Below are 22196 nucleotides of genomic sequence, written 5' to 3' on the forward strand. Positions count from 1 at the left end.
AAAATTAAATATCCAGAACATCTGCTCCAAGCTGTGCAAATGCTTTTAAAGGTGTACTGTTAAGACCTGTGCAATGAATAACTTCTCATGCTTCAGTTATCATGGACATGCATACAAAACTCTAAAGATTCAATAAGTACCCTCGTATATTTTGCCCAGTACTATGCGGTTGTGAGTACTGAACAGCTTGCATTTGCTCGTATTACAGAATAGTGATTTGTAAAGCACTGCCGGCTTGTGTGCTCTCTTGTTCCTTCTCAAGAGAGAGCTCAAGAGAGAGTTTGCGATCATTAAGCCTGACAAAAAATTAAATATCCAGAACATCTGCTCCAAGCTGTGCAAATGCTTTTAAAGGTGTCGTGTTACTGTAACCCTCTTCTCGGTGGCAAGGGTTAACCCTGTGCAAATAGCCTACCTTGGCCTAGGCGCATTGGGTTATAGCAGTGTTGTACGGATGACGTCTGCAAGCTTTCAGCATCCGCAGACTTGCAGCGTCCCCTCGTTGGGCTCCGTGGTGGGTGGCCTCCAACGCTGCTGAACAACATACAATTAGCATGCATAAAGCATTCCCTTTGCTTAGTGATCGTGCCTCCTCAAAGCGGGTACGCACCAAAGATATCAACTTTTTCAACCGCCAAGACAAATTTATCCTCACTTTCATGTTATACAAAGCGAGAAAACTAACAGGCAAGCCAGAACTGTATTCCCCTTCGTAGTGGCTAGGTGCTTAACTGGAACCCTCGGTGCCAGGTTCAAGGTTACCACAATGGCCAGTGGAGATCTACTCCTTGAGATATGTGACAAAGACCAAATCGAAAAGCTGAACGCTCTCACAACTTATGGCGACACACCAATCAGTATTACACCGCACAGGTCCATGAAATCTGCTCGCGGGGTAGTATCGGACGCAGATTTGGTTGACCTGACCGAAGTGGAACTTTCGGAATGATGGAAGAGCCAGAACGTGACCAACGTTCAGCGTATTAAGAAGAGAAAAAATTGGCCCGAATCTATATAATACACTGTAAATGTCGTCGAAAGATGATAGTCTTGCGTCTGGAGAGAGTGAACAAAACGTTTATTTGATGTTCTGCGCGAGAAAATCGTGGAATTGTATTCTGCAGGCACTGCGTTAGACTGCCTCGAGCGTATGGCAGAAGCGAACGAGCACATCTAAGCACGTTAGACACAAGTGCCATCTGGCAGTTATCTTCAAAAACAAAGGTGTGCAGCCGGCGGAGAAAGATGCGCACTAGTCTTGGAGGTGATAAGGTGTAGAACACAAAGCGACGGGCAGGTGCCACCACCGTGACGTCGTAGCAAAGCGTTGGAAACACCTTTTTGAGCATCGCGTTGCACTGTCAGCGCAGCGCGATTAAACGCTACATTCCTTAGAGTTATTTGTGTGTGCCTCTTCTAGTATAAAAGCAGACATAGAAAACATCGAAGCGTTGTTGTGGCGCGTCAGATGTGCACAATAATTGCTTTTTAATTGACAATCGCACAACTGTGAACGCTAAACCTTGAGCAATATTGGTGGGCGCTGCGGATGGGGTTGGCCGTTTAATGCTGTTTGAGGCATCGTTAGCGCGGACAAACAGACAAATGTACTGACAGACAGACCAAATTTTTCTCGTCGGAGGTCCCCAAGAAAGACTATTCTTATTTAATGGTCTTTAAAAAAGGAAACACCAACCGAACACCTAATACTGACCTTTGCTTCGAGCGATTTGCCGGAAACCATTCAAACTGGTTATACAAAGACATCCGTGAGGCCATATATTCCCAACCCCCGCTGTTGCTTTCAATGTCAGAGATATGGCCACGGCTTGCAAAGATGTCGAGGCCGGAAAACTTGTGAACTGTGGCGGCAATCATGCCGCATACTCACGCTCTTGTTCTTTCTGGAAAAAATAAAGAGATCATCACATTAAAGATAAAAGAAAACATTACATTTAAAGAAGCAAGAAGAAGAGTCTCGCCATTTTATGGCCCCACATATGCTGATACGGGGCGCCAAGGGGCAGCGTCGCACCAGCCCTCGCCATTCCTTCGGCCTGCGCAGAAAGAGCCATTGGCTGTGGCGCCTGCCCCCAAGGCGGCAGTAGTTGAGTCTACTCCGTCTACTATTGAACAGAGACCAGAGACTCCAGGGTCCTCGGGTCTCAAGGCCTCACCTCGCCAGGCGAGGCCCAAACTTCGAACAACCAGCTCGCATGTGCGGGCATCCAGTGCCTCCGAGGAGGCAATGGATACGGCGGCACCCTTGGTGCCGAAAGAGCGGCGTGGCTCTCTAGAGCGCGCCAAGAGAACTAAAAAGCTCATAACAGGGCCTGATAATAGCCCTGTTACTTGAGCTCGAACTTTCAGCTTGAACAAGTCTCTCCCTTAATGTACACACAGCACTATTTTAATTCCGATATGGAAACACAAATTATACCGTATTTACTCGATTCTACCGCGCCCTCGATTGTAACGCGCACCCGGTTTCCACGACAAAAAAAAAAAAAAAACAAAGTAAGACATCGATTGCAACGCGCACTCAATTTTCTCGTTGGCCTGCATGATCCCACCACTCTGGAAAACGACTCCTTTCGGGAGCGTCCTATGTTTATATATGAGGTACGGGGGAAGCTTGTGCCTATCTGACGTGCAACGAAGCATTGCCGTCACTCTAGTTTTACTGTGGCCCGATTTCAGCACGCGAACTTGCTTCGCCCCCTTCTTCTCGACGGTTGTGGTGCCAGGCATGTCGAAGTAAAGAGGCGTATGATGGGCATTCCCAATTTGCCAAGCAGGTAGCCGTTGTTGTGCCGCAAGTTTAGGACGAACCTCTGAAAACTGTGAAGCTTTTCATCGTACTCCTACGGAAACTTTTCGGATATGCCCGTTTGCCTTCGGAAGGAAAAGCCTTTCCTCTTCATAAAGTTAGTTATCCAGCACCTGCTTGCTTTAAACCAGCTCCGCATCAGCCCTTTTTGTAAGGCTAACTGCATAGCCTGCACATGGAGAAGTTCTGTCGTCACAGGCTGCTGTGCCGCTCACTGCTCAATCACATACTCGCCGAGCAGCTCTTCAATTTGCGGAAACTGAACCTGCTGTGGTCCACTGAAGCCTTTATCTTTGCTGACGACAATCTTCTGCTTTCATTTCCGCCAGTCCCGCACGCACATTTCGGGAACTCCGAATGACCGCGATGCGGCCCGATTTCCGTCCGTTTCATCACACACGACAACTTTTCTTTTAAAAGCGGCATCGTGGTGCACTCGTCGAGTTTTTGGAGTCGGTCCTTCCATGCCATCAATGCTAATGCACTACAACATGACGAACTCCTCAGAACACGTACAAAGTGCCGCACATGGGAAACACATAGGCAGAAATGGCCGACGTGCCATGCCGACGCACGTAAGGGACGGCCATTTTGGAAATGCCGATGGCAATAGAATGACCGTATTCATTTTTTTTCGTAATCGATTCTAACGCGCATGCGATTTATGAACTCGCTTAACCGGAAAAAAGGTGCGCGTTAGATTCGAGTAATTACGGTACATTGGAACGTCAGAGGACTGCTTAAAAACCTCAACGACTCCAAGAGCTCTTACACAAACACTCACCAAAAGTGCTGTGTCTACAGGAAACACACCTAAAATCCTCCAATACAAATTTTTTACGTGCCTACGTCATATACCGAAAGGACCGAGATGATGCTGTGGCGTCATCCGGTGGCGTAGCCATTATTGTTAACCAAGGAGTAGCGTGTACACATTTACCACTCCAGACATCCCTTGAGGCGGTGGCTGTTCGAGCGGTACTTTTAAACAAACTCGTCACCATCTGCTCTCTGTACGTACCTCCGCACCACCGTCTTGAAAGACACAAATTCCAGTCTTTAATAGACAAACTACCTGAACCTTATCTGCTCCTTGGAAACCTAAATGCACATAGCGGTCTGTGGGGCGATTCTCGCTGTGATGCACAAGGTCGTCTCATTGAACACTTTCTCTTCACTTCCAGTGCCTGTTTGTTGAATAAAAAAGAACCAACATACTATAGTGTCGCCAACAAAACTTACTCGTCAATAGACCTCAGCATCGTATCAACTTCACTTCTACCCCTACTGAAATGGAAAATCATAAACAATCCATATGAAAGTGACCATTTTCCTGTAGTGTTGAGTTCATCACCAACATATGAATGTCTTCTACATGTTCCCAAATGGCTGATAAACAAAGCAGACTCAGAACAGTTCCACAACACTACTCGTTTAAGTTGGACAGACATATTTAGGTTAAACATAGATGAAGCTGTGCAGTACTTCACAGCTTTTCTTACTGACGCAGCAGCCAAGTGCATACCGCAAACATCTGGAATGCCTGGCAAGCGACGGGTCCCATGGTGGAACACTGAGTGTCGAAATGCTCGAAAGGAGTTGAACAAGGCATGGAGGTTGCTTCAGAATTCACCGACAGCCGAAAATCTTGACAGCTTTAAGAAAATAAAGTCTCAAGGCAGGAGAACGCGTCGGCAGGCCAGAAGAGAAAGCTGGCACAAGCTTTTATCAGGGATAAATTCATATACACAAGAGGCTAAAGTCTGGAACATGGTTGGTAGGGTAGCAGGAAGACAAGTACACTCACTCCCACTCGTAAACACACAGGGTGACAGTCTGGAAGATCAGGCGAACTTCCTCGGTGCACACTACGAGCAGGTGTCTAGCTCGTCACACTATACTGAAGCTTTCCAAAGATACAAAGGAAGGATAGAAAAGCAGAAACTAGAAGTGCACAAATTACGAGGCAACAACCAACCTTTCAACTTAGCTGAGCTACAAACATCACTAAACTCCTGCAGTAATTCTGCCCCAGGCTACGACCGTGTCACGTATGAAATGTTGAAAAACCTGCCACTCAAAACGCGAAAAACTTTACTCTCCCTGTACAATGCTCTCTGGCTTTCTGGCACCATTCCTGCTTCCTGGAAAGAGGCTATTGTTATCCCTATTTTGAAACAGGGCAAGGACCCTTCCTCAGTTTCGAGTTATAGGCTCATTGCACTTACAAGCTGCCTTTGTAAACTTTTTGAGAAGATGATAAACCGCCGACTTTTACATTTCCTCGAAACACACAATCTGCTCGACCGGTACCAGTGCGGGATTCGAGAGGGTAGATCTACTACCGACCATCTGGTGCGCATTTAGGGAGAGATCGGAGACGCTTTCATCCACAAACAATACTTCCTCTCTGTGTTTCTCGATATCGAGAAGGCATACGACACAACATGGCATCTTGGCATATTAAGAGACCTGTCTCACTTGGGTGTGCGTGGTAGAATGCTTTCCATAATCGAGAGTTACTTGTAAAATCAGACATTCCAAGTTCGAGTAGGCAGCATTTTTTTCCAAACATTTGTCCAAGAAACAGGCGTGCCGCAAAGTGGTGTACTTAGTTGCACACTTTTTACTATCAAAATGAATTCTTTGCGCTTGTTTATTCCTCAAAATATCTTTTACTCCACATATGTCGATGAAGTATAGTTCGGTTTTAGGTCTTGTAATCTGGCCATGTGTGAGCGGCAGGTTCAGCTCTGTCTGAACAAAGTCTCCAATTGGGCAGAAGAAACTGGGTTCCGGCTGAATGCACAGAAAAGCATGTGTGTCTTGTTTTCCAGGAAGAGGGGCCTTCTTTCCGAACCTGATATTCAACTGCATGGGCAACGTCTTGCTGTTAATACTGAACATAAATTCTTAGGCCTAATATTGGACACTAAGCTAAGCTTCATACCACACATCAAGTATTTAAAGAACAAGTGCACAAAAGCCATGAATGTTATAAAAGTGTTGTCACGTACTACATGGGAAAGTGACAAGAAGTGTTTTATGAATTTGTATAAAAGCCTCATATGTACCCGCCTAGACTGTGGGGCAATAGTTTATCAGTCTGCGACACCTACCGCCCTTGAAATGCTTGACCCTGTTCATCATCAAGGCATCCACCTCTCTACGGGTGCTTTTCGCACTAGCCCCGTAGGGAGCCTGTACGTGGAATTGAACGAATGGTCGCTCCACCTACAGAGGTGTTACATCTTTTCAATATTATCTTAATGTAAACGCAGACAAGGATTACCCATCACATTCCACAATCAATGACATGTCAAGCCTTGCTGTGTTTGAAATACGGCCTTCTATGAGACAGCCTTACTCACTCCGTGTGAGGGGCCTAGCGAAGGAAACCGGTGTGCCACTCTAACACTGGCTCTCGTAGTATGCCTGCCACCATTGCAGTGGCAGGCGATAGATTGCGACGTGTCTTTCTTAGAGGTTATGAAGCATGCACCAATTGCACATATCTAGGTACACGGCTGCTGACCCGCAGGTCGCGGGATCGAATCCTGGCTGCGGCGGCTGCATTTCCGATGGAGGCAGAAAGGGTGTAGGCCCGTGTGCTCAGATTTGGGTGCACGTTAAAGAACCCCAGCTGGTCGAAATTTCCGGAGCCCTCCACTACGGCGTCTCTCATAATCATATGGTGGTTTTGGGACGTTAAACCCCACATATCAATCAATTTCACATATCCAAGCATACTTTCTTGAACTACAACATAAATACACATGTTTTGAGTTTCTTACGGATGCTTCAATGTCTAACACTTCTGTCTCGTACGCAGCCGTTGGTCCATCCTTTTCGGAAGCGGGCGTTCTGCACTCTGATACAGGCATTTTTACTGGCGAAGCTCATGCGATACTTGCGGCTGCTAAACACATTAAGCAAATAAAACTACAAAAGGCAATAATATATACAGATTGCTTAAGCATAGTAAAAGCTCTGAAAACACCTAAAAAGCACAAAAAACCTGTCCTTGTTTCGCTTTATTTGCTTTTATGCACAGCCTACTCATCCAAGCAGCATGTCATAGTCTGCTGGGTGCCAGGACACCGCGAAATACAAGGAAATGTTCTGGTGAACCAGCTAGCTGGATCCACCAACAAAACCGCTATCAACACTTCGATACCGATTCCTTCACTCGACATGAAAGCTGTTCTAAAGCAAAAGCTCAGGAGTTATTGGCAGAGCACATGGGACGCACACACAGGGAACAAATTGCATGTCATCAAGCCGCAACTTGGTCATTGGCCGCCAGTATCAAAATCACGCCACACAGAAGCTCATCAACTGAACCTATTGATTCATTTGTGGACGTAACGAAAACTATGCAAATATTGGATAAAACAGTAATAACCGATTTCGATTTGTAACTTTACATCGAGAGTAGAGAGGAGCGATACACAAAAAAATAGAGCATTTAGTACACACAACTGCTATAGGTGTTGTTCAATCCACTGGTTGAATGATTTTCTACATTGTTGTGCTGGCTAGAAAATTGTCGGCGCAAACCAAGAAGTAACATGGATCGTGCAAGCATTGCTGCTTTAGCAAAGAAAACTAGCACAAATAACACCTTAGAGCGTGACAAAGGCTTCAAAACCTGGAAGCTGTGAAAACTCTTGCACAAGGAATGCCCCATAGCCGTTTGGCTGAATGCACAAGACAACTTGAAATGCAATTGCTGAATGCAGATTTAAAGCATACAGTGAGCAGCGCAAACTAGAGTTTTTGAAAATGTGAGACTCAGACTTCATTCGATTTCTCCGTCTTAATAACTATAGCGCACAACAGGGATAGGAACACAAAGATACAATGTGGACACAACGTGTATCTTTGTGTTCCTGTCCCTGCAGTGCGCTATTGTGGTTAAGATGGATTACCAACATGCCCAAGCTCACGTTCTTTCGATTTCTCCGGTTTCCTTGGTGTATTACCATGAAAAATGAAAACGAAAATGTTCAGAATAAATATTGCCAACGAATGCAGAGGACATGCATATTTTTTATCTGGCAAATCTCTAGAGTAGCCTGGTTTTGCAGCAGAGGACTTGTGTCTTTATACACACGTGTAGTCTCCACTGGTAACTCTAGTTCGATAATATGAAAGCCACAGATACCCCCTAAACAAGACTCGAATACTATTCAGAAGGATTTCACTTCGTTAATGTTTTCATGCATCGAATTAGCCTCCAACTGCCTAATTACATAAAGTACCTGCAACAGAGCATTCCATCGCTGTGCCTCCATCCACAAAAGACTCGTCATTGCCTTCTGAGCTCGCAGGTGCTCCCTCGCAATGTGGTGTTTCTTCTGGGTTCTCAGGGGCACCTTGGTTGTCTGTAAATTGTGGCGCTTCAAGTGCTTTGCCTCGGTTATCTGGCATCCTGGTTGTGAGACCGGACGAGAAAATCGAGGCTTTCTGGTTTTTTTCTATGGTCTATGCTGCAAAATGCTTGTCACTGCGATCCACTTCAACTTCTTTTTGCCATCCACTCTTGGTTTCTCAAAATCATCCGGAAGGAAGTGGTCCTGTTGATTGACCATCAGGAAAAAAATGTGATTGTCGTTACTTTGGCCTATTGTTTCAAAATGCTTTATTAGTCATGAGAAATCATTGAATAGGGAATATAGTTGCTGCCAACATCTTGAAAATATCACTTTTCGTTGCTGGGGCCACAACCACGTTCCTAAATTATCAGAGGCGTTTTCATGTATGCTTGCTCACTATTTCCTAGTTTCAAATGTAAAACAAGATAAAAGGGTGCTATTCAGATGAAAAGGCACGCATGGAAAAGTGGGGGCCCCCGAGTTGTGTAGTACAACAGTGAGAGAAACAAGAGCACAGTTGAAGCAACACTATAAAAATGGACTAAGCACCTTCATTTAAAATAAATTTATGCAAACGGCCGTCTACATTTATTCAGTCTTATAAGTTGGAATATAAAGGCAAAAACATGTTGACGAAAAAGTAGGAAACCACTGGCACCTTTCCGTTCAAACTTTGTATGTACAACTAAACCAACTTTTCCGAAACGCATTCCGCAGACACACTAATACTAGTAGCACTTTTTCGCCATTCTCGGCCTGCTAACCATCGTCACAAAGTTATGGAATAAATACCCGCAATACGATTGCGTAAATCTCAAATCACTCGTATTTCATGCGCACTCTCAGTTATGTTTCTGTCCCGTTAATCGGAGGCTTGTCATGCCGTCAATGCCGACTGGTTAAATGCTCCACACAATAAATCTCTGTTCGTATGAGCGTAGCACGCAATTGCTCGAACAAGCCGCACAAACAGAACGGGTAAATATTTCAACTGCATTAGAGCATGCCCAGCAAACTGCCGCATCTCTCATACAACAGTGCTAAGACCCTATTGCACAAGCGAACGCACACGAGCTATTGTACCATTTATCTCACCTATCTGTTATTCTAATCTAGAGAGTAAAATTAATTGTCACTAACTCGTCCAACTTGTAACGCTACTTTTATTGCACTTGGAGACCTCACCAACTTACCTCGCACAAGTGGGTGTTCTTTGAAGACACGAAGTTTTTGCGGCCGATTCTGTGCAGCCATGCCGAACGTCGTTGCTGGTCGTTTTTTCCAGTCTGAATGCAAAAAAATGCCTTCCCAGACTCTGTTCGGTGCTGCACCCGAAGGCGCAGCAGCCAGGCATGGTTCTGGCACGTACGCTTGCTGATAATCCGTCCAAAATACGTAGCTGGCACGTTGAAATTCGTTCGCAATGCTCGTTCAACAGCAAAAGAAACCTCTCTGCGTGAGGGCGCCCATTGTGCTTGGAAGGGATATGGTGAGGGAAGGCCACCTGACACAAATAACCCAATCGCCGCGGCTCTACGGCGGCATCGGCACGCGGAAAGCAGATGCGATACTCTGAAATATTTTTCCAGTGACTCTAAGATCGGGCGGTGGCTCAGGCCACCTAGCCATAAAGTTAAGTACTATCACTGTGTGTTTAAGGATTGAATTTCACCCGCGCCTCAATTGTAGCCACCAATCAGTTAGCCTCCTCCTGGTTATTTCTACCTGTTTAAAGTCTATTTTGCCTTCACTGTCCCTAAACCCCAATGCTTTGAAAAATTCAACGCCATTATTTTTGACTATGGGGTGGAGCCCTTTACAGAACATGATCAAATGTTCAGCTGTTTTCTCCTTCTCTCCACACGCACTACATACCGTGTCTGTGCCTTCGTATTTTGCTCGGTACGTCTTGGTCTGCAATACTCCCGTTCTAGCCTCGAAGAGCAGAGAACTACCTCGAGAACTATCGTAGATCTTTTGCCTTGCAATTTCCTGCTTAAAAGTTCGGTAGGTCTCCAATGATGGTTTCGTAAGCATTCCCATCTTCCACATGTCCCTCTCTGTTTCCTTCACCTTCTTCTTAACCGATGTTTCCTTTTGGCTTGGTATTCTGCTGTTGTCTAAATACTTGCTTGACAATTTTCGAGTTCGCTTCCTCTATTTAGTATCAACATTCTTCATGTACAAGTAGCTGAAAACTTTCCTAGCCCAACACTTCTCTCTCATTTTTCTCAATTGCTTCTCAAATTCTATCTTGCTGCTAGCTTCCCTGCACTCAAACGATGCCCATTCCATGTCACTCTGTACCCTGCTTTGGGAATACCCCAAACCGGGGAATACCCCGGTTTGGGGTATTCCCAAAGCAAGTCTACCTATGCCACGTTGTTTAATTTCCAATCTTGCTTGAACCTCTGATTTCATGCACAAGACCGCATTGCCAAACGTCAAACCCGGGACCATTTCCCTGGAGTTGCGATAGAGGTGTTTCCAGCTCCAAAATCATACTTCTGTCAGATTCGTTGCCTCGTGCTCCTTCTTTGTGGTTCGAAGCACTGCTTCCGCTGCATCACAGCACATGCAGTAACGTTGCAGTGACGCTTCCCCGTTAGTTGCCCGCATAGCGCCATGAACGATGACATAGGTTGTATTCCAATTCTAAGACAGCATCGCAGACAGTCTACGCTGGCTGCTTAGAAGACACTACTGAGCCCATATTTTCTGAGAAATGGAATACGTCTGGACGGCTTCTAGGCGACGATGGGCCACCTCGTGTCAAGAAAAGAAAACTATAAGATAAAGAAAGTATAATGTTCTTTTATAGCTTCCTTTGTGTTCAAATCTTAAAAAAAAATGTTAACGTTCCTCACATTGAGCGTCTGGAGAAGTGTAGGCTTGAGTGCAGGCAACACTGGCGATATCCGAGCTTTTCGAGCACTTCGCTGAGCTGCCCTCTTGTTTGGACAGCAAAGTAGCCTGCGTCGTATTTGTCTACAATGCGGTCTTCTCGGAGCTGTCTATGTTGCTGGCTACGTGTTTGGGCAGCAAAGTAGCCTGCGTCGTATTTGTCTACAATGCGGTCTTCTTGGAGCTGTCTATGTTGCCGGCTACGTGAGATGTCCCCCACGTACTTAGCTGTCTATGTAGCAGTCTATGGTAGGTATTGGAACACGCCCATGATATTTCAAAAAGCCATATATTTCACTGAGCCAGCGTGACCGCCAGTATATATGATATATGACTAGGACTTATATATATGATATATGACAGGGACATATATATATGTATATATGACAAGGACTTGAAGGCTGATCAGCTTGCTCTCTGTAGTATACAAGCTATTTACAAAGGTAATTGCTAACAGAGTAAAGAAAACATTAGAATTCAATCAACCAAAGGAACAAGCAGGATTTCGAACAGGTTACTCAACAATCGACCACATTCATACTATCAATCAGGCAATATAAAAATGCTCAGAATATAGCCAACCACTATACATAGCCTTCATAGATTACGAAAAGGCATTTGATTCAGTAGAAATATTAGCAGTCATGCAGACACTGAGGAATCGGGGCGTTGACGAAACATATATAAACACCCTGGAAGAAATCTACTGGGGATCAACTGCTGCCATAGTGCTTCATAAAGAAAGCAACAGAATACAAATCAAGAAGAATGTAAGGCAGAGGGATACAATATCCCCAATGTTATTTACCGCGTGCTTACTGGAGGTTTTCAGATGTCCAGAATGGAGACTCTTAGGCATAAGGGTTAATGGAGAGTACCCTAGTAACCTGCGCTTCCCTGATGACATTGCATTGCTGAGTAACTCAGGGGACGAATTGCAACTCATGATTACGGAGTTAGAAAAGGAGAGCAGAAAGGTAGGTCTTAAAATTAATCTGCAGAAAACGAAAGTAATGTGCAACAACCTCGGCAGAAAGCAGCGCTTCGAGATAGGTAGTAGTACACTTGAAGCTGTACAAGACTATGTCTACCTAGGACAGGTAATAACCATGGAGCCGAACCACGAGATTGAAGTAACTAGAAGAATAAAAATGGGGTGGAGCACTTTTGTCAAGCACTCTGAAATCGTGACAGGTAGATTGCCACTTTCCCTCATGAGAGAGGTATATAACAGCTGCATCTTGCCTGTACTTAGCTACGGAGCAGAAACCTGGAGACTTACCAAGAGGGTTCAGCTTAAATTGAGGACGATGCAGCGAGCAATGGAAAGGAAAATGGTAGGTGTAACGTGAAGAGACAAGAAGAGAGCAGAGTGGATTAGAGAACAAACCAGGGTCAAGGATATCATAGTTGAAATCAAGAAGAGGAAATAGACTTGAGCTGGGCATGTAGCACGTAGACAGGATAACCGCTGGTCATTAAGGGTAACTAACTGGATTCCTAAAGAAGGCAAGCGGGTTAGGGGGAGACAGAAGGTTAGGTGGGCAGATGAGATCAAGATGTTTGAAGGTATAAATTTGCAGCAGCAAGCACAGGACAGAGTTGACTGACAGAACATGGGAGAGGCCTTTGTTCTGCAGTGGACATAGTCAGGATGATGATGATGATGATTTAAGGTAGACAATGCTCCCAGCAATAAATTTTTTATTGGTATACACCTACCTAAGCAGACACTGCTTAGAAAACGGACTGCAATCATCGACAACATAATTGTTACTCGAACGATGGCGTGGGTGCCTAATCATATCCCGTCGCTTCCACCTTGCACATACCGTATCCACGTCGCACACTTAGGCAAAACGAAGCTCAAGTAGTTCACCCAAATGACAGTCGAACTGATACCAATCGACCTTCAGCAACACAAGCAGCACACATCCACGTAGTACGTATGCCGCAATACTATAATTGTGCGTGAAACAGCTATTCACAAATTACATGACTCATATGGCTTTTAATTAACTCTCGTACAGCTCGTTATCATTGCTTATAGAATTGGCGGCAAACACTTCGAGATATTTGGCGTTATCTACAGAGCACGGCGGTGAAGTTCCGTTCGCTGTAAACGCTGCGACTTCGCAGGAACTACCAAAAGCGGCAGCAACTTGCTCTTGAATCACTTTCTATAACTCTCTCTTACGCAACGCGACTATCTCTGCATGGGCAGAGGCAATTTTTGCTATTGCACACAGCTCATGGTCAAATCCAACACCTACCACAGAAAAAAAAAAACACCACTGCATACTGTTACAGCTGTAACTGCAACATAGTTTCTAGAAAGCTAGTGAGAAACTCCACAACTTAACCGTTAAAAAAAAGCTTTAAGCTAAACGTTTCTAACGCCACCTAATAATGCATTTTAAGGCAAGTCAAGTCGGTTTTAAGCGGCTATATGGGTAAATGAAGCGCTTTTCCCCTCAAAACGCTCGGTTCACTGGGTGACAGGAGACACTGGCCATGCCAAATCGCGGAGCCTTTGCAGTCCATGTGAAACGAATGTTTCGAATGGAGCGAACAGAACGATTTTTTTCGCTGTAATAGCGGCATGTGAAACAGCCTTTAGAAGAGTGGTGACAATGACCACGACAATTATTATGGACACGGATAGCTTTCGATTCGGATATGTTCCTTACTCGAAGCTTTCCGTTGTATTTTCTGAGCACGCGACTGAGGCAGTTCTCACCCGGGGTATTTTCGAATTCGGTGCCTCGAGCGGAAACGCCTTGTGCCTTCTATGTAGGGGCCACTTCTACTTTGGCCAGTCTCCAAGAGGTCGACCCTGAGATAGATTTATCTTCGACCGAACTCCACGAGTTAGTCGATAGACTTGCCCCAGAGTTGAGGAAAGTGCCCCTTTTGTGGCAGTAGGGAGGAAATGGTTCACATGTTCTCACAGAGCGCGCTACCAGCCACCCTCCATCGAAGGATAGCTAGCTTGTTCGGTCAACCCGGTGTTCCTTTCGGCACTGTTCGTTTTCTGCATCTCCTGTTGGGATGAGTGGTTGAGCAGTACATGCTTCTGCTCGTCGATAGGGAGGACATACCAGCCGCCCTCCATCGAAGGATAGCTAGCTTGTTCGGTCAACCCGGTGTTTCTTTCAGCACTGTTCGTTTTCTGCATCTCCTGTTGGGATGAGTGGTTAAGCAGTACGTGCTTCTGCTCGTCGAGTGCTCCTACCATGTGTGGATGGCACGGTGCTGTGCCGTCTTTGGTTGGAGGCGGCCCGGGCTTCACAAAGTGCTTGTAAAAGTACGGAAGGAGGTCTGGTTCGTTTTACATTGAGAGTGGCAGCACATCGTGCAAAGAAATTTTATGAAATGTGGCACTGTCCGGCAGTGATTTTCAGTGAGTCACGAGGGCAGATAACCATCAATTTTTAAGGATGGCGTTCTCTAAATTTCCACGACTCTGCCTAGTGAGCCCGTCGCCCCCGAGTGTAGCTTGTGTGGTTGTTCGCCTGAGTTTTTCACACGCTAGGGTGATCCTGTCGCTCTCTCGGGCTTTACCCGCAAGGTCCGTGTTGGCCGCTTAAGTACCGGTGTGTAAATCGTATAGCTCATTTTGCCTATTTTTAGAGCTGTGTCAATAGGAAAGTTTTGGGTGCAAAGGGAATTAAAATATTGAAGTTTGTGAAATGGGGGGGATTGATATATTTCTAGGATATCTTTGGAATACTTCGAAGTAATATTACGGTGAACAAAGTTGTCAGCATTCCTAAGCATAGTCTTATGAGATAGCAACATCAAAGCTTTTCTTGTGGTTAGGTTGGTAAAGGGCTAAAGGGTTGATTTTTTCCTAGTTGTCTTATCAAGAATGTAGGAATGCAGAGTTCGAATTGTATTTATTTACATAAATTGGCACAATCAAAGTGGTTTAAACAACACTTCACCCTTGAAAGGTAAATATGCTATATGCTTTTTTTCTCAGCATTTCCTACTCTTTCAGCTTCTGCGGAAGCTCAACAGTTGAGGGCACGCTCTTTCCCAGTCTAGAGTTCCTAATCTGCCTCATAGACATCTGTGTATCAGAACATCAGAAATTTCGGATGCTTAAAATCTTCGGCAACCAATTTCAATGACTTTTAGTCCATTCAGAATGCTAATAATTGAATCTCCACCTCTGCCACATGTTTTATCCTCATGTTGGAACGAACGCTTTCTTGAGTCGATACATTTGTGGTCTTGGCAGAGTCTGAAAGGCAGCTTTGTCGCAGTGCCAGTGTGATGGGGTGAAGCATATACTAAAAGTCGGTAGGGGCCACAGACAATTGGATGCTGACTGTAGTTTTGTTTTGGGGGAGTTTGAATTCTTCGAATAGTCAAATTTCAGTTGCGAATCGACTGGCTAGCGCTATTTGAAAAATTTACGAAAGTTGAGATATTCACACACCCCTACTTATGTTTGAAATTTTCAATACTGGCTATTTTGGTGAAATATAGAAGTAACTTCTAATTAGAGTTCAGTTGCATTCATTTTTAGAAAAGGAAAGTAACATACAAACTCGGCACTTGGAATGACCTGTCTAACAAATATTGCGGTGCCTTCACCAATGTGGTCGGCTACAGTGATATGCTGCACACTGAGGTTTAGGGGAGGCATATTGATTCTTCTGAAGGTTCAGTTCAATCAACACTTTGATGCCTGAATTATAAAACTACTGAGCAAATGTTTTCATTTTCCAGTTTTAAATAGTAACATTTGAATAATTTTGCAGTTATATTATCTAAAATATGCCACATAAACGAGAACCTTGCAGCAAAAAACTCACTTCAAAACATCATAACATGTCATGTGACATCTTTTGGGAGCTGAACACGCTGAACAAAGTTATTGAAGGTAGAACTTCCATCACCAGGCGAGAAAAAATGAAATTAAAAAGGCCCTAAAACACTTTTTTGAGTAACCATGGAAGTAATTCACTGGAAGAGCTTATTGGCTCAGAAATTCAACGCCGCAATAATTTTAAGAATCTGTCCAGTACGGGCGGAATTGCAAAGATTTGTAACATGCTGCAATTGTCTTCTCTCGTCCCGACGAAAGTGCTACAAGCTAAGCGTGGAGGGATGGGAAGAGCAAACAAAAAGTCACCTGCGCCTCGAGACCTTCAGCACCTTTTTCTTTTCTTCAAATACATGGCTTTATCAGTGTGATCGTGCATGGACAAGTGACTGCCTTCCACGGCGATCTCTGTAACGACCAACCGCGCCATGTTCAAATCAGCCAATGGCTGATAGATCTATGTGTGATTTTTGAGCATTTTCAAACATTTGTCGAGAAAAGAGCAAGCAACTTTTAGCTGACTTTGATCATTCATTGTGAATCCCAGGCCATGTGCTGCGCTATAACATTTGGCTCGCATGTTCTTGGAAACCTCTACTACCGATCAGCAGCATTTTCTGACCATGCTCAAAAAGTGTTGCAGGCCCCCTTCAAAGCTGTTCCATTCGCTTCCCACTTTCTGCCAACAGCTACAAAACAATTGGTTTTAGCATCAAATACCCGGGACCAGACGGCGCTAGCCTTATGCTGAGAGCTACATTCCTCGTGGGTACTTGCGAACTGCAATTTAAGACGGTGTGCATTTCACGACTCGCTTGCTTGAAGCTTTATGGTTATGTCGCGAATTCATGACATTCAGCAATAAAAATTTAAATGCCCGTAAACCACTCAGAGGTCAAAATTCAGTTGTTTTGGGGAAATTGAGCACGAGTGTACGATGAACATGCAGCCGTGCAGTAATAGCGTACTTAGACACATTTGATTATCGAATCCGTGACGACCACAGCTTTTGCTCTCTCCTGCGCTTTCCTCCACTGTTATCCTCTCCCACGCTGCTTTTCTCTCGCCGAGCGCCCCTCCCAATCTCGCGTGGCATACATTATCGCTGACCCGCTGCTTGAAACACAGTCTACTTTTGGTTGCCGCGACGACGACTTCATCAATTGCGTGCTTGTTGGTGAACCGTGACTGCAGTAATCGTGCTGGTATGGAACCTGCGTTACGCACATGCCTTCATAAGATTGCCAATGCGATGGACTCGTATGGGTACACGTCGTGCCCTGCACGTGCTACACGCATCCAAGCAACCAGAAAAAATTGTCTGAATTGGTCGCAGGCCAAAATATTGAAAATGTCAACAAAACAAGAAACAAGTGTATTACATCACTTCACTTTCATTTTCTTGATGAATACATATGTTGCATGTCTTTTGCATTACAGCTGTGCAAAAGCCACATTTCTTGCCCTTGGCCACTTCAGTTACAGAGAAACCAGTGTGTCTTGAGTTTCAACGTGCTCTGAATCAACATATTATGTACTAACAACAATTTGTACATAGCGACCACACTTTTTCGCAAGCTCGTGACTGTTTCGGCTGTTCTCAATACAGTTACCGCCGCTTTCCTGTACTTTGTGCTCGGCGTGCTTCGAAGATCGTCAGAATTAGCCGGGTCGTGAACAAACACAATTGAATGACAACATGTTCTCTGTATTTTATGATGTGCTTTGACCCTGCATCTCGCCAAACCAACTGGCCCACATAGCTACCGTGTGATGTCGACACTGCTGCATTCCGTGTTGACCCAGATCTAAGTTGACGATGAGGCACTCTGTGTTCACGCTGAAGTATTGCGTTCGCACTTGTATATTCTATGAATCGTATTCCATGTTGACCTCAATACGTTCGGTGTTGACCGGGCTTTTCATTGCAGATGGCCTACTGTGGAGTCCACCTCACAGAATGAACAAAAACCGATTCGACATTGAGCAAAGAAGAGGTATGTTGGTAAGAGTCATGAGCTATCATTGCTTAAGGCTCGCTGATGTTCTAATATTTGTGCAAGAATCGTAAATGGAACCAGTGCGCGTTTGTTTAAGAAAGAGCGCGATCTATACTGATTTGGCAGCTCGACTGCTTAAAAACAAACTCTTGAAGTATGAGGCCAGGTGATGAAAAAAAAATGTTAAACAGCACTAATCCCTTGAAATAATTAGTTTGCAATATAAAATCTATCTTTCAGGCACATGTTAGCTTTACAAAGCAATCAATAATTTGTTATTTTTTAAGAAATAAATATTTCATTAAAAGTATGCCTTGTGTGAACATTCCTATCTCAAGTTCTGCTCGCTAAAAAGTATTTATGTTTTGCAAGCACATGTAAAAAGCTTTTGTCTGTGCGATGAACCAAAACAAATGAGATATGTTTGTTGAATAGTAACAACCCAGTAATTAAATAACCATAAAAGTATGCGATATTATGTAAGAGGCAGCCATTATAGAACTTGAGGATAGATTTTACTCGTAGAGATTCATTGCATACCTAACTATTCGATTAGAAAGTCTGCCGAGTTTTAATGAAAAACCTTAATGTAGCAAAACAGCCACGACAGTTCGAGTATGTTAAAATATGTGAAATATAGGTTTACAGAAAATTGACAAAAAAAAATTTGAAACGGGTGCAGTGGTAATACACATTACTGAGGAGGGCTTAAATTCGCAATATGTGTTGCCAGTTGAATCGTGGACCTTAAAACTTTGTGCATTTTCTCCAGCGGCAACTCTAAATTTCTTATCAAGCTTCTTTTGTAGCATCATGGGGGCTCCCTCATGCTACGGTGCTAATCGTTTGTGAGGAACGCTTTTTCAGTATAGGAGCAAGGATAGATCCCAATTTGCTTGAAAGTATCAATTGTGATTTCGGTGCAATTATTGAAATGACATCAATTGTCAAATAAAGCAAATTAGGCAGGTAGTAAAACATCTCTACGTTAACCAATGGACATTTGGAGGTGATTTTTGAAAAAAAAAATCGTTAATCTGACGTTTGCTTTAGCGAGAGTTTACTGTAACACACACAGAAACAAAAGAAGAAATGCTCACAACCACGTGCATTTTCCAAACATTTTTTTTTCTTCTATATGTTGTAAATCGATCCACTGCTTGAAATACATGAACGGACACATACGTACGTCCTTAACAAATGCTCTTAAGAGAAGGTGTCCTATGTGCAAGTTACTGATTCGTTACAAATGCATTTCTGCCCACAGCCGATTTGCTGATAAATTCGTTAGAAATGCTATCTAAGTTAATCTTCCTGCTGAGCTCCTTGTGTCGGTTCAAAAGTTGAGTACCAATAATATTTTAGTGTTGCTTGTGCCATCATCGACCCCAAATACATTTAAACTCGGCGAACTCAGCATAATCTTCTCGATTTGCACGACATGACTTGAACTCTTGGTGCAATTTTAAATAACGTGGCCATGTCAGGAAGCAGCCCTCTCAGGTACTCACCTGAGGTGCTCTCCTGTGCCACAAGGGGCTGACCCACAAGCGCTGCCTGAGAAAGTGCCGATCGTGTATTCCCCTGTACTACACTTCGCCTCGGCTGAGTTTCACCAACTCGCCCACTTTTCCTCTTTGCCTAAGTGATTACGACTATGGATGTTACCTGATGAACTACTTGTAAGTGCGAATCGAGGTGAATTTCTACATTGTAATAGTATTTTGCTGAATAGCGGTCGCAATTCGATGATGGCAAAATGCTAGAGGTCCGTTTGATCTGTCTTGTCAGTGCACGTGTAAAAACGGGAGCTACAGTGCCTGTCATAACCTAGAGTTACTGTATGAGAGCTTCACCAAGGTATGCAATGTTGGGCTCTGTCCCTATGCAGGAAAAGCACTCTCCGTCTACATAGGAGCTGCTCTCGCGAGACGTTACAAGCCTGTTTCTTTTTTTTTTTTCTTTCTACTTTCCTTCTACTAGCGATTTTCCTATGGGTTGCCGCTTTTCAGAGCAACTGAATTTCCTCCGATTAGGTCGGGTAACAGCGAAAATTGTCCACCAGACGGGCATTCACGGTTTAGCTTTCCAGGGTGTTCGTTAGAGCTGCACTGTTCATGTCACTTTTGTTGACCAACCATTTCGGGAAGAGCTTAATAGGGGTGTGCCCCTCATTTTTCTCAGGAAATTTTTAGTGAGCGTGAAAACCGGTGGTGGAAGGGGGGTGGCACAGAGTTATGCAGATGGCTTCTTGACTAAAATGACAAGCATTCCTCTTCTAATAGGAGCGTTTAATAATTTAATGGGCTTTCTGGATGTCGGTTGTGCTTTTTTTTTCTTTTGCAGGCTGCTTCAAGTGTGAAGAGGAAGGACATATGAGCCGGGACTCTCCCCATTTCAAGTATGTTTGTTTGTTTTCACATGCCATTTCTCTTTTGTTTTTTTCTAGAGTGAGTTACTTGGCAAGGGTCCTGTAACATCTTTTATGAAAAGTGTTTCCTCGAGCACTTTGCCATTCCTGGTATGGCAAAGTTCTGCTTCGATTGCTCGAAAATAATAATGCTGCTATATACTGCTTTTCACGAGACCGGAAAAAATTGTCTGAATCGATCGCAGGCAAAAACTTGGAAAGTGTCACCAAAACAAGAAACAAGTGTATTATATTACTACACTTTCATTTTCTTGATGAATACATGTGTTGCATAATTTTTTTGTATTACAGCTGCGCAAAAGCCACATTTCTTGCCCATGGCCACTTCAGTTACAATGAAACCCTCGCGTCTTGAGTCTTCACGTGCTCTGAACCAACCTATTCTGTACCAACAATTTCGTGGATAGCGACCACACTTTTTCGCAAGCTCGTGGCTGCTTCGGCTGTTCTCAAATGCTGTTATCACCGCTTTCCTGTATTTCGTGTTCGGTGTGCTTCGAGGATCGTCGAAATGAGCCGGGCTGTGAGCAAACATAACTGAATGACAGCGTCTGCTCTGTAATTTTTTGATGTACTTTCTCCCGGCATCACGCCAAACCAACAAGCATACACAGCTACCTTGTGACGTCGACCCTGCTGCATTCCGTGTTGGCACAGATCTATGTTGTCGATGATGCATTCTGTGTTCACGCTGAGGCATTGCATTCGCACTTGTATATTCTATGAATCGTATTCCATGTGGACCCCGATACGTTCAGTTTTGACCGGGCTTTTTATTGCAGATGGCCTACTGTGGAGTCCACCATAGAGAATGAACAAAAACCGATTCGACTTTGAGCAAAGAAGAACCGTTGCGACTGTGAGCAAAGAAGCACCGATTCGACTGTGAGCAAAGAAGAACCGTTTCGACTTTGAGCAAAGAAGAGGTATGTTGGTAATAGTCGTGAGCTATCATTGCTTAAGACTCGCGGATGTTCGCAATCAGCATTGGCAGTGCCTGAGGGGAGTTTTTTCAGCACTTCCTAAAATATATATTCAGGGAAGTAGGGATATAACGAATCTCAAGGGGATGCTAAAAATCTTATGTTATTTTGAAAAATCATTCTAGTGAAAGCTATAAATATTTTTGCAAGAACCGTAAATGGAACCAGTGCAGGTTTATTTAAGAAAGAGCGCGATCTATCCTGATTTGGCAGCTCGACTGCTGAAAAACGAACTCTTTAAGTATGAGGCCAGGTGACGAAAAGATTTTGTAAAAAGCACTAATCACTAGAAATAATTAGTTTGTTATATGAAATCTATCTTTCTAGGCACTTGTTGGCTTTACAAAGCAATCAATAATTTGTTATTTTTAAGAAATAAATATTTAATTAAATGTATGCCTTGTGTGAAAATTCCTATCTCAAGTTCTGCTTGTTGAAATGTTTTCATTTTTTGCTAGCACATGTAAAAAGCTTTCGTCTGTGCAATGAACCAAAACAATTGAGATATATTTGTGTAATAGTAACAACCCAGTGTATAAATAACCAAAAAAGTATGCAATATTATGTAACAGGCAGCCATTATAGAACTTGTGGATAGATTTTACTGATAGAGGTTCATTGCATACCTAAATATTAGATTAGGAAGTCTGCCGAGTTTCAATAAAAAATCTTAATGTAGCAAAACATCCACGACAGTTCGTGTACGAAAAAATACGCGAAATATAAGTTTAAGAAAAATCGACAAAAAAAGATTTGAAACAGGTGCAGTGGTAAAACAAGTTACCGAAAAGGGCTTAAATTCTCAATACTTGTTGCCAGTTGCATCGTGGACC

General features: G+C 43.8%; 1 protein-coding gene across 10 annotated transcripts in view; it reads left to right on the forward strand.

Annotated features, from left to right (window-relative positions):
- LOC119161514 (uncharacterized) overlaps positions 1-22196 on the forward strand; it is a 42605-nt gene that overhangs the window by 4939 nt on the left and 15470 nt on the right. For 8 of the 10 annotated variants that reach the window (XM_075879100.1, XM_075879103.1, XM_075879099.1 and 5 more), the window contains 3 exons: positions 17881-17946; positions 20296-20350; positions 21163-21306. The gene's annotated coding sequence lies outside the window, so the exon portion shown is untranslated. Of the gene's footprint in view, positions 1-17880; positions 17955-20295; positions 20351-21162; positions 21307-22196 lie in introns of all 10 variants that reach the window. The other 2 variants (XM_075879102.1, XM_075879109.1) reach the window with 2 other exon arrangements.

The sequence above is a fragment of the Rhipicephalus microplus genome, chromosome X (assembly GCF_043290135.1).
Source record: "Rhipicephalus microplus isolate Deutch F79 chromosome X, USDA_Rmic, whole genome shotgun sequence".
In the NCBI taxonomy this organism is placed as follows: Eukaryota; Metazoa; Arthropoda; class Arachnida; order Ixodida; family Ixodidae; genus Rhipicephalus; species Rhipicephalus microplus.